A 13,839-nucleotide genomic window follows, 5' to 3' on the forward strand; every position below is an offset into this window, starting at 1 on the left:
AAAAAAAAAAAAAAAAAAAAAAGGGCTTTGCGCTGCCGCTGCCTCTGCTGCTGCCGCAACCGTAACCGCAACCGCCGGCAACCGCCAACCACAGGACCGTTAGCTCGGCTTTCACTTTTTCTCGCTTTCCACTTTCTCTTGCTCTGCTATGTCAGCACGTCCATGGGGCATGGAAGATCTTTAAATCCCATAACCCTTACACCAACCTATTAGCTAGGTCATCATCCCTTCAATGGCTACATTCTCCTCCATTCTGCATCTTGAACCCTGGGTAAATAAAACCAATGTTACACTATCATCTATTTCCAAGTGCCTTGGTCCCTTATCCTATCACCCATCTTTCTCTGACAATCCTCAGCCTTGGATTATTCACAAAACTCAAATGTTCCATAGATATTTTAAACTCAATATGTCTAAAGCTCAACTCATTATATTTTCTTCCAAACTCTTCTCTCTTCATAACATTCCTGTTGCTGTCAAGGGTACAACCATTCTGCCAGTCACCCAGGCTTGCAACCTAGGTTTCATTCTTGACTCCTCATTCTCTCTCATCCCACATATACAATATGTTGCCAAAACATCTTTCGAATATATTTCATACATATGAACACCCTTAACTCAAACCCCCTTACTCCTTCTGACATTCCCATAAGTCTGGTATAGATGGGATCTAATCACCTTGTGTTTATACTAGGGCAATAGTTTTCTTGCTGTCTCCCTGCTTCAAGCCTCTCCTCAATCCAATCCATCCTCCACTCAGCTATCAATTTGATATTCCTAAAGTGAATATCTATCCATGTCATTCTTTTATTCAATAAACTCCACTGGATCATTTTACATCCAGATTCAAATAAAAAGCTTTTTGTTTGGCTTTAAAACTCTTAGTTACCTGGCCTTCTCCTACTTTTCCAGTCTCCTTAGACTTTGTTTCCCTCCATGTACTCAGAAATCCAGTGATACTGGCCTTTTTAATGTTCCTTGTATAAGATACTCCCCCTCCTGAGGTGGGACATTTTCTCTGACTGTCACTCTCATCTAGAATGCTCTCCTTGCTCATCTCTCTGCATCCTGGCATTCTTGGCTTCCTTCACCAAACTGATCCTAAAATAAAGAATTTTACTCTTGCTTAAAGACTTTGAGTGGCCTCTAGGCCAAGATATAATTTCCACATCTCAACACTGAAGACTATAAAGCCAATCAAAAGCAGTTTTCTTGAGGACTACTGCTGTGAATAACTTTAAGAGTCTGATCACATAGTATAGTGAACTCTCTATTTATTCAACAATAAACTAAAGCAAAATATTTAAGAAACTGAAGCACAATATTCACAACAATATAATATAACAACTTATTACTAAGGTGACCCCATACTCTTAATCAAAAACATATTATTCAGTAAGTCACAATCTCCTCAATCAATATAGAGTACCCAAGTAAAGTCTACTTTTACCATGACTAGAAGTTGGTTTCCAATCATCTTTAAGGGGTAGCAGAAAGTACAAACACTATCCACCCCTAGGTCACAGTAAACCAATCTCATAAGTCAATGCAGAGCACCCAAGTAAAATCCTCTTTCATCTTAACTCAAAGCTGACTTCCAAACCCGAGAGCTCCTCTTCTTGGGCTGGCTGCTCCCAGCTTTTGCCTAGATTCACCCAACTCTTGCCTGGACTCACACATAGGCAGCTCTTTTCTCCTGTTTCATACTTCAGCTGATGGGAACTGCTCTTTGAAGTTTCTGTTTCTAGGAAGACAAAGCTTAACAGATCTACAACAAAGTTTATACACATTAAGCTTAACAGAACTACAACAATATTTACACACATTGCAGGTACTATCATCTCAATTCACTTTCTGTCTGACAAAGTAACACAAATCAACAGACACAGCTTCTTTCTGAGAAATCAAATACAAATCAACAATAAAATCTTAGGACTTCTGTAAACAGCAATAAAGTCCTTTTTAAGGGTTTCTGTATCATCATTCAAGTCCTCTTTCAGGGATTCTTTATCAGCAGTAAAATCCTCTTTCAGGGCTTTTGTTATCAGCAGTAAAGTCATCTGTCAGAGCTTCTGTAACAGCAGTAAAGTCCCCTTTCAACAGATAGAATGCTTTGTTCTGAAAAAGTAACATCAACACAGACAGAACAGACGGAGTACTGACTTCACAAACATTCTCCCTCTCAGTTCTGATTGGTCCAAGATCATGCTCAAGCTTTTCTCGGCTCTGCTTCTTCCTCCCTCTATTCCACCCTTCTTGGTCCACCCTTCGTATTCTGTTCTTTAAGCAAACTACTCCAACCATGAGCTCCATGTGAAGATATTAGGCCTATTAAGGGCAGGGCAGTTCTCCAAACTCCCTTAGGCCTATTAAGGGCAAGACAATGTATACTGTTTCCAACAAAGACTTGACACGATCCGATACACTTGAGACTCAAAGGCACTTGAATAGCTGAAACAAGTAGCAAAATACTACTTTGCTTGCAATTACAAAGGTCCTTCTCTACCCAACTCCTATCTTCTTTCCCAGTCTTTTTCCATATTGTTCCCTGGTGTAAAATCTATATTCTAGTCAAACTCTACTACTAGCTCTTCACCACATTCAACACACTGTTTCCTGCCTCTGTGCCTTCATAGAGAACCATCCCCAGTATCTTGTCTGTACTTGCTCCAAATCTTTGTCTCTGAGAATTCATGTATTCCTTTAAAGTTCAGGTCAGGTTCTGTCTCTTCTGTGAAGCCTCCCTTCATCAGTCGATAATGCTCTCTCCCTCCTCAAACTACCTTGCATCAAATATATCTGTATATATGTTGTATTCCATTCCACTATTATTCCCCATAAAACATAAGCCCCTTGAGAGTGACTTTTCTTTTTGTCTTTGTATCTTCAGAACCTAGTCAAGTTCTTTGTACATATCAGACACTTTATTTACCTATTGATTTACATTTAATTGAACTGCTTTTATAAGATAGTTTCAATGCCACCGTAAGTACAATATGCTCAGTGTTCAGGATAAAAAAAAATAACTCTAGATACACATCTGCTGGTAGCCCCAATATTGTTCCCTTGGGCTCTATGGATGTACTATCTGACCACAGTATTTGTCTTCACTGACCCTGTAATTGTCAGTATTTCATCATTTCTAATAGAATACCCTGCTGGCATTTGTAGTAACTGTTTGTCAGGATTCGCTGCATTGTGTTATTTTAAATGGATTTATAGCCATTCTGTAGCATCTTTTCTGTTTTCCTTTCTTTAAATCTCTGTATCTGTACATCTTAACATAATATAAAGGAAAAACATCTTTTGAATGGAGCATGTTTTTTTTATCTTTCCTTTAAAATTCAGAGTACCTTTCCTACCCTGCTTTTTCTCTATTTCCACTTCCTTGAAAAGTCATTTTTTATGCCAAAGGCAACTTACTGAGTTTTTTCTAAAGCCAGAAGCATCAATGAGATTCTAAGAAATTATGTACTTTTCACTTAACTTCTTGCATCAATTGGGTAAAAGGTTAGACCAGATGGTGTCCATTCCAATTCTTGGAATTCACAGAACAAAATTTCAACAAATCTGCAATATTATCAGTTTGGGTACTCCTTCCAATAGTTCAAATCACAACACATTCATAACTTCTGATTTCACAAAATTATTTTCCATAAGCCATTTGTAAATGATCAATAAGTATCTCTATGTATAAATGTGTATTGATGAATTAATTCACTATAATACCCCACATGTCATAACCTGAGCAGCAGAAATTTTCATGGGTTATTAGGTGAATCTATTTTGAGAGTTTGTGAACCTCACTCTAGAGACCCTGTAGCATTCTGGAACTCGGCCCAATCAGCACAGTCATATGCAACCAAAGAGTATCTACAAGATTTCATTATCTATAGAAAGTCACTCCATTCTTTGAATTCTGTACAGGGCATCTTCCACGACAATAGCAAATACCTTGGACAAAAATGAGGCATGGTATTTGACTACTGTTATTGATAATCAACGGATCATTGCACAAAGTTTTCTGTGGTTGCAACTACCAAGGAATCTTTGATGATGTTAAGAGATGCTTAGAATGCATCTTTTTGGAGAGAGCCTTTAAGGATTGAATGTTCTGCCAAGTCCAATGTTTCTATTATAGAAAAAAAGTCAGCAATAAACACATTCTGCTCGAAGTCCTCTCTCTGACTTGGAGGAAGCACTGGATTCTTAATGTCTATGATAGAGGAACATGAATTTTGATAGGTCCTATAAGCCAGAAAGGCTTTATATATAGTTTCAGCAAAAAGATTGTTGTCTAAAAATTACTGGTTAAGTAGAGACATGTTCAACATGAGTAGATTAGCCACTAAGTAGTGAATACTATGACTCATACATAGGCAAAATAAAATCAGATGACTTCAGTCATTTCTTTAACAGAATCAGAGGATTTTAAAAGAGGGATCTCAGCAAATATGTAGTTTAAAATATAAAGAGGAATCCTCAGTATAATACCCAACAAGTGATCATCTAGTGTAGGTCTGTACAGCCTGAAGCCCACAGCCTGCTGTGCTATGGCAAAGGATTTCAGGGGGCCCACAAAAATGTAGAAGAAAACATTCTCTACATTTTGTGCAAGCCCGTCAAAACCTTTTTGTGCCCATGAGCCATATAAGCATCCCTCAGGCTGCAGGTTGTGCAGGTCTGATCTAGAGACTGCTTAAAAACCTTAAAGGAATGGAAACCCAACTCAAATTAAAAGATGGAGGTAACTTATCATGGCAACAGAACCTATGGAAGGAATGAACCCTGTTCATAGAAGATCTGATAGCTATCCCTCTATCTACCTAAAAATTAACAAAAAACTTAAGTCAAAACTGACAGGTTCAACAATCTACATGATATTGAAAGACAGACAGACACAGAAACATAGCCTATGAGAGACATAAAGACAGAGACAGAGACAGACAGAATCAATGAGAAATAAGAGATAGAGACAGAGATTTAGCCTTTGAAAAAGGCTGATTCTAGGATCTAAGAAAACATATAGTCTATATTTACACGCATAGTAAAGTTTCTGCTTTTACTACAGTTTCAGTTAATCTAATTAAACTGATTTCTAAGAAAATAATCCATTCCCTGCAGATTGTTTTTGATAGAACACTATGAAGGAAGGAAGGGGTAGTAGGCTGGGGCAAAGTTCTGGGAAAGACTGGCATAGATATTTGATGATGACACAAGAGATGGCACCTGGATTGTTTGCAATAATCCAATATCTAGGCCCCATTAATTATTTTAGAAGCCAAGGGAGTTGGTTGTAGATACTCACAGCACAAAATGATGGTCACATTTGTGTTGAGAAATTGGGAATCAGGGTATCAGGAGTTTTGGTGCTACGTAGTTAAGAAATAGAAACACAAGACCTAGCTCTTCAAAAAAAGATTATTTTCTTTATACTTCAGTTGTGGGGCAGCTAGAAGGGGAAGTGGTTGCAATTCTTCTAGAGATAATTAGGAATGGGCTCCTGAGGTCTATCTATTTCCATGATCACTGCTTGATGCTACTAAATACTTAAATAAAGAATATCAGGAAAGAATTTAAGGGCTATTATTCGTCACAGAGGTTTGGAAGATATTCTGAATCTATGAGGCCAGAAAGATGTAAGGTGATCCAGCAGTTAAAGTGAGAGTGGGTTGCAGGTATGTGTTTTTTTCTAGGTCAAAGAATGAATGGTAAACATATTCAGAGTGAGAGTTGTTTTAAAGAGGTACATACAGAAGCAGTCTGCCTGAGAGAAAGCATCAACATAGGTAAGTAGGGAGACTGAAGGAAGTTTTCATTTTCAAATTTTAATGTCTAACAAGAAATGACCTGAAGTGGGTGGGTGCAGGGCCTGGGAGTTCTCATACCTATAAGGCTCCCTATAGAGATAAGAGTGTACATAAAGATAAGAGAAAAAATCTGATTCCTAAGACCATTCCCATACCAACACAAAGAGATAATGTTCATACAAAACTGTAAGAAGGTCAAACAGGGGAGAGTGAAAAGAACTCTGGATTTGGAAAGAGATGGCTAGAGTTCCAATGGTGGTTCTGTCATTTCCTACCTCTGGGACAATTGGGCAAATTATTTCACTTCTCTGGACCTCAGATTTCTCATCTAGAATAAAAGGGTATTTAGTAGATTATATTTGAGGTCCTTCCAGCTCTAAATCTATTATTCTTGTATGGTCAATCAAAACATGTATTTAGAACCTGGGTCAGGCAAATCTGAGAGATACAAATCTGAATCAGAGGTATTGGAGTTCCCCTCTGCTTTGGGAGCTAAATTGGAAGGAAAGAGGAAATAATATAAAGCAACCAAACACCAAAATAATCTTTAGTTCTCTGAAAAAAAAGTGAGTCATAAATTCTATCATAGGATATCATTTGCATTAGCACCAATATTTGCATGCAAATAAAACTTCAGATCCATCTGTTTTTTTCAAGCATGTTTTGTGGCTTCTCATATTTGTCCAGATAATTCTTCTCTCCCTTCTATCCTTATGTCTCCTAAGTTCTACCTAATTCTCTTCTAGGATACCTATGGAAGAGGTAGCATGGTTGGGCCTTGAAGTGTGATAGAAATTTGATTGGCAGTGTATGGATCAGATCCTGGTAAGTAGTCTGGAAGTTTGATTTTGTGACAATCTTAAAAATATTTAATGTTAGAACTGGAAAGCACCTTAGAAACCATCTTCCAATCCAAGCCAATCATTTTGTATCTGGGTAAGCTTATGCTCAATTACTTGCATAGTTTTATAAGATAATATATAAATCTTCATAAATTTAGAGCAAGAAGGTACAATATAGGTCATCACATCTAATACTCTCATTTTTTTATAGATAAGGAAACTGAGGTCCAAGAGGTTAAATGTCTTGGAAACACAAGTAGAGTAGATGGTAAAAAGAGATACTTAAATCCTCATTCACTAGAGGAAAACTCATCATCCAGGAATAGAACTCAGGTGTTTTGAATCTACTGTTTGGTTCATTGATTTATCTTTCAGCCATGTAGAACATTTCAAATCTAAAGAAGTAAAAACAGCTTTAAAAACACTGTTAGAAGATGAAAGTCTAATTTCAGATATCCTTGACCTGTTCTTTAATCCTAGTCTTTGGAACAAAAAATCTTATGCAGCATTCCCATTCAATCTGCTCTCACCTTCATCTTTGAGGATAAAAACTGCGCACATTCTTAAAGCTTGGGTTTTTTTTAATGTGTTAAAGGTAATACTGCCATTTTCCTCAAGGAAGAAACTTTTTCTTGTTATGTAGAGTGTCTGAAATAATAAAACCCAAAGAGGAGTTGGAAAACACACACACACAAAGCAATATTACCTCAATTTAAAGTGTTACTATGACTCCAACTTAAGAGAAACATTTTTCTTGCTTATTCTTATACTTCTTGTGGAACCAATGTTTCACACAAAAATTGGGTTCTCCTTGGATTAATATATTTGAAAATTAAATTGATTTATAACCAATTTTCTCCTCATTTAAACAGCGACCTACAAGGGTTCCTCTGGGGAGCCAACAGGATCAGAGAAATGATGTGTTGTTCAAATTGTTCAGTGAAGTAGAAGCCCCCACAAACATGTGCATATGGCACTGGGTGCTTCAGGGAGCAAGCTTTTGTGTTTCCTTGATTTACATTCTTCCCTTAATTTAGGAGTAGCACAGACATTTTGTTAAGTGGAAATAACATTAATTGAATAATCAAACAATGACCTCAGCCTAGTTTTCCAGTCTAAATCAGAACCCTTTACCCATAGCCCATGCAATGCCTTCAGTACACAATCTCTGGGCTGTATACTGGACATCTATCTTTAGAACATTTGGCAAATCCCCATTTCACCATGAAAAAAAGCAGGCAGTGAAATCATTCTCCCTACAGTTTTGAAATGATAGAAGTCCTTCTTTTCTATACAGATGCTGTTGAAACAAAAGATATATTTAGAATGGTCAGCCAGATGCTAGCCAGGGATGCAAAGAATTATGCTGTATTCTTTGGATACATTTTTCATTCCTTCTGTTTTAACTTTCTTATTATCATTTTAGGCTTACTTTATTATTTTTATCCATATTGGGGTTTGTATTTTTACTTTGTGTTTCAATAATGCAAGTTAATAAATATTTGGCCCAAATCTGCAAATTCCTCGGGATAGAGAATTCCTATTTCAGATATTTCTTTCACCAATACAGATTAGGTCCACTTCTATAATATAGATTTGACAGACAGTGTAGTATAGCTGATAGCATATTGCACTTGTTGTAAGGAAAAGTTGTGTTTGAATTCTACATCTGACACTTAGCTGTGTGATAAATCACTTTGCCTCTTTTTTCTATTATTTTAAACAAATACTAAATATACACATACGTAAAGATATATAAATACATATACACATACCCTTACATACATATTTACATATATATATACATATATACTTAGATATCTATAATCACACCCTTATATAGAAAAAAAATCATATATATCTTTGTAAGACCATATTATACTTACTTGTTCTCTGGTTTTCTAACAGTGGATAATCTCGTCCTTCATAAATCCAAGTGTTTCCCTATTTTTCCAAATCTACCAACTTGTCATTTTCCACACCACAGCAATATTCCAAATTTATTTTGTCTAGTTATTTTTAAAAGTCCAAAACCACATTGATGAATATGACTGACACATAGTAGAGTTTCCCTATTTCTCTCTTTTGATTAAATCTATTTTAGTGTTAACTTTGTCCAAGATCATGATTATTACCACTGCTCCTTTTCCCCTAACAAATTCTACTCCTGATTTGCATTTTATGTTTGTGCCTATCTCTTATTTCCTATCCCTTACAACTTCTCTACTTTACTTCTACCCTCCACCTTGCCATCCTACTACTTAACTAACCCCACTAAAGATCCCTCCCTTATGCTCCCATTCCCATTAATCTAAACATCCTTCTATACCCCACTTTAACCTATTCCTCACTCTCCACTATAAAGATCCTTTCCTTATTCTCTCCTCCTTCCCTATTCCCTTAGCACTTTCTTTCTGAATTTAAAAGACTTTTATACATACATATATGCACATACCCACACATACATGTATATAACTATATATTATGTATGTGTGTATACATTTATACATATATATACATATGTACAGAGAGAGAGTTCCCTTTTGAACCTATTCCTGATGAATGTAGGTTTCCTGAATTACCAGCCTTCCTCCTACATCTAATTCCTCTGTGTCAATTCTTCCCCTCATACTTCATTTGTATAAGATAATTACTCTTTTTAGCTGTTCCCAAACAGATTTACTTTTTAAAATCATATCATACTCAGTTCTACCCCAATCTTTCTTACAAAGTACCCAATTACTAATAACAATCTTAGATATACACTTTATATTTCCTCATATAAAAGGTAAATACTCTGTCCTTTTTGAGGTCCTTGTAATTAATCTCTGGTATATGTTTATATTTCTCTTAACTCTTGTATATAAAATCTTCTATTAAGTTCAGTTCTTTTAATAAAATCCTGAAAGTCTGACAATTCCTTAACTATCTTTTTGTCCATTTATAATTATGTTTAACTTTTCTGGGTATATTATTTTCTGCCAGAACTGCAGTTCTCTTGCTCTTCGATATATAGTATTCTAAGGCCTGCAGTCTTTTAATGCCACCACTGCTAGGTCTTCTGTGATTCTAATTGTGGCACCACCATGTTTAATTTTGTTTTCTTTTTGATCATAATATTTTATCCTTGAGTTGAAGGTTTCAGAATTTGACTATGATATCTCTGTGGGTTTTCCTCTTAGGATCTCTTTTGGGTGGTGATCAGTGGATTGTTTCTTTTTTTCTTTTTCTACTTTCCCCCTTCTTACAATGCTTCAGAACAATTTTCTTTAATTATTTATTTTATTATTGTATCAATATTATTTTTTATCATAGTTTTCAGGTATTCTGATTATTTTCATGTTTTTTCTTCTTAGACTATTGTCCAAGTCTGTTCTTTTTCTTATGAGATGTTTCATACTCTAGTCTAATTTTTTTTCATTTTTTTTAATATCTTATTTTCTTATTTCTTGGTCTCATAACTTTACTGGCTTCCCCTGACCTTATTCTGATTTTAAAGAAGTCATTTTCTTCCTTAAGATTCTGGATCTCCTTTACTAATTGATTGACTTTCTTTTTATAATCTTCTTGTTTTCTCAGAATATTAATATTCTTTTTTTGTTTTTTTCCTCAATCTCTATCATTTGATTTTTTAAGTTTTTTTTAAACTTTTTCTATGAATGCTTTTTGGGCAGGTGACAATTTTTGATATTACTTTTTGGGGTAGAAGAAGTTTTCTTTGCTTCAGTTTCCTCCTCTGAGGACAATACCAGACTTCTCTATTCCCATAGTAACATTCTATGATTGGATTCTTTCTCCTTTGCCTGCTCACTTTTTTTTTATTTGTAGAAGGTTATTTTTTGTGTAATCACCTCTACTCCTAGGGTATGGTGGATTGTGGTTCTGGCCTCATATCCTCCTTCAGTTCTCCCCTCTGACTTGTAAAAAATACCAAGACATCTAGCCTCCTGTAAGTGCCCACAGTCAGATGCACTCCCACCACACTGCTTCTGCAGTCACTGGGCATGTACTGGTCCCTTCTCATCCATGGGCACATTTTTGCAGCACAGCTGGGTCTGATGTTCCTTGTTAGTAGAGGTTCCCACAATCTTTGCTTTTCAGACACCCAACTCACCTCACTGTCCTGGGGGCAAAAGGTCCTGTGGCTGGGGCAGAGGCTGCCTCACAACCCAACAAACCCCAGGCTTGAAACATTGTTTAAGCAGAACTATTCTGGAAGTGTTTATCTAACCTCATCCTGGAATTATTCTTCAAGTGTTATCTGATTGTCCCAGGAGGACCACCTTTCTGCTCCTACTCTTATTTATTTTTGCCACTCTATATTTACCCTGAGGCACTCTTTTATCTCTTTTGTGGGGGAAACCTGAGGAACTTGAAATTTTCTGACCTATTTCACCATCTTCCCATAATCTTCCCTCCACTTTGCCACTCAACCTCAGTTTCTTCATCTGCAAAATATGGTAGCAGTACCTAATTTATACAGTTGTTAGGCTTAATAGAGATTATGTATGTAAAATACTTTTCCATCCATAAAGATCTATGTAAATGTTATATTTATAGAGAGCTGTCCCTGGAGTCAAGAAGACCTATTCTTGTCCTGTTCAAGTCCTGTTTCTAATGTATGCTGGCTATGAAATCTGGACAAATTATTTGACCTGGCAACTATCAAACAAAATAATTTGCACAAAAGTTGTATATCTGCATTTGTAAAAGGAGTTTCCTCACAAGAATTCCATTATGCCACAAAAATCACAGGTTTATAGATTAGATAGATAGAAAGATGACAAAGTAATACAATGCAATTGAAAATAATACTGATAATAATGGTTTTCTAAAGGCCTTTTTAGAATTTATGTATATAGTCTAAGAACTAGAAAAAAGATCCTGAGGCTCTCCTGCTGCCTTTTCCCATTGAGAAATTGCTATAAGAAGTGCATCAGAAAATATGATAATTTACTTAGAAAATCCTAGAGAATTAGCAAAGAAACTGGTTGATTAAATTAATAGTATTGGTAAAGTTAGAGGCTGCAAAATAATGCCACAAAAATAGTATTTCTTTATACTAGCAACAATAATATTGTTGCTAATAGCAAGCAATAATATTAAAGGAAGTCCTATTTGAAATAACTGCAAAATACACAAAGTAGTTAGGAGTCAATCTACCAAACCATACTCAATGGGTTTATAGATTCAGCTGCAAAATATGTTTTAAGGAAATTAAGAATGACTTAAGTGGCTGGAGGAATATTCAATGCTCATGTCTGGGTTCTACCAATGAAATGGTATATTAAATATTAAATATTTTAAAATAAAATGACAACATAACCAAAGTTAATTTACAGATTTAGTGCTAAAGCAATTAAACTTAAAAAAAACATTTTTATACAACAAATAATAACAAAATTCATTTAGAGGAAGAAAAGGTGCAGTGTATCAACAGAAATTATGCAAGAAACTTAGAAATGAAAGGGGAATGCAATTTCTAGACATAAAAGTATCTTATAAAACAACAATCATAAAAATCATTTTGTATTGCTTTTAGAAACATAGAAAAGTATGTAGATGGAATAGACTAGACAAGAAAACATAAAGTACTGAACTCAGTGGGCTTATTAAATGTAAATTTTCTAAAAGATAACTTACTTTTTGATAAAAACCACTAGGAAAAAGTGAATAGTAGTCTGTCAGAAATTAGATTAGAATCCCCCTAATAAAAAGGTTTGTTCTGTGAAGTTAAGATTCAGTTAAAGGGTTGCACTTGAGAACATAGAGGGCCACATGTGGCATCAAGGTCACATACTTCCCACCCCTGGGTTAGACTGACATCTTATACAACACTCCACAACAAATTCAACATTGATACATGTTGTTGTTCATCCTTTGTTCTCAAAAAGGATGGGTAACATCATGAGGGTGATGTCTTGACTTGCATGTGAATTGGATGAACTGGGCAGAGTTGCACAAAGTCATTGGACTCACTATCTCCTCCACAGTCTTTGAAGTCCAGTGGCAAGACAAAAGTCAAGAAAACTCATGGATGGATATTTGACCTGAATATTAAAGATCATACCATTAAAACAATTATAAGAAAAGCAGATCATAGACCTTTCACATATTAGTTTAGGGGATAAATTCTTAGTGAAACAAGGGATAAGAATGGATAGAGGCAATTACAAAGGATAAATTAGATAATTTTAATTACATGAAATTTAAAATTTTGTATAACAAAATTAATAATGAGAAGGGATGACTGGAAAAAATCTTTCTATCAAAAATATCTGATTAGACTTTGATATATAGGATATACAGACAACTAATATATATATATATATATATATATAAAACCCAAAGCCATTTTGCAGTAGACAACTGATCAAAAGATATGAATTTTCAAAAGAAGAATCGCAAACTCTTAACAACCATATGAAATAATATTCCAAATCACTAATGATAAGAGAAATGCAAATGAAAACAACTCTAAAACTTCACCTCTCATAAAGCAAATTGGCAAAGATGATAATAGATAAGAATAGTCTATTGTTATATGAATTGTGGAAAGATAGACACATTGATGTATTGTTCATTGTGTTATGAATTAGTATAGAAATTCTGGAAAGGATTATGGAATTTTACAAACAAGTAGCTAAAATATTAATTCCCTTTGACATGGAGGTTCTATTGCAAATCATATATCCTAAGGAGGTCACTGATAAAAAAATGTATATATATCAAAATATTTAAGGCAGCACTTTTTGTGCGAGTAAAGAACTAGAAATAAATTAGATGTGCATTAGTTGGAGAATAGTTAGTTAAATTTTGATTCATTAATGTAATTGATTATTATTGTGCTGTAAGAAATGAACATGAGAAGATGGCAGAGTAGAAGCACGACCTTCCCGCAGCTCAGACTTCCACCTTCCCCAATCCATGTAAAAAGGGGACTCTAAACAAACTTTGGAGCTGCAGAACCCACAAAATGACACAGAGAAGCTAATCTCCTGCTGAGGACAGCCCAGCAGGCCGGCAGGAACCAGCCAGCACAGTGCTCTGGGAGCCGAGCCCAGCCCCACACCGAGGCTTTAGCCCCAGAGTGTGCCTGACGAGCCACCGGACAGAGGGACTGCAGATCAGCAGCAGCTGTGGCTGTTTCCAGATTTATCAACACACTGATGTGAAGGACAAAGTGA

The sequence above is a fragment of the Petaurus breviceps genome, unplaced genomic scaffold (genome assembly GCF_028583685.1).
Source record: "Petaurus breviceps papuanus isolate PSGF00001 unplaced genomic scaffold, PetGlider_PUasm1.0 90847, whole genome shotgun sequence".
In the NCBI taxonomy this organism is placed as follows: Eukaryota; Metazoa; Chordata; class Mammalia; order Diprotodontia; family Petauridae; genus Petaurus; species Petaurus breviceps.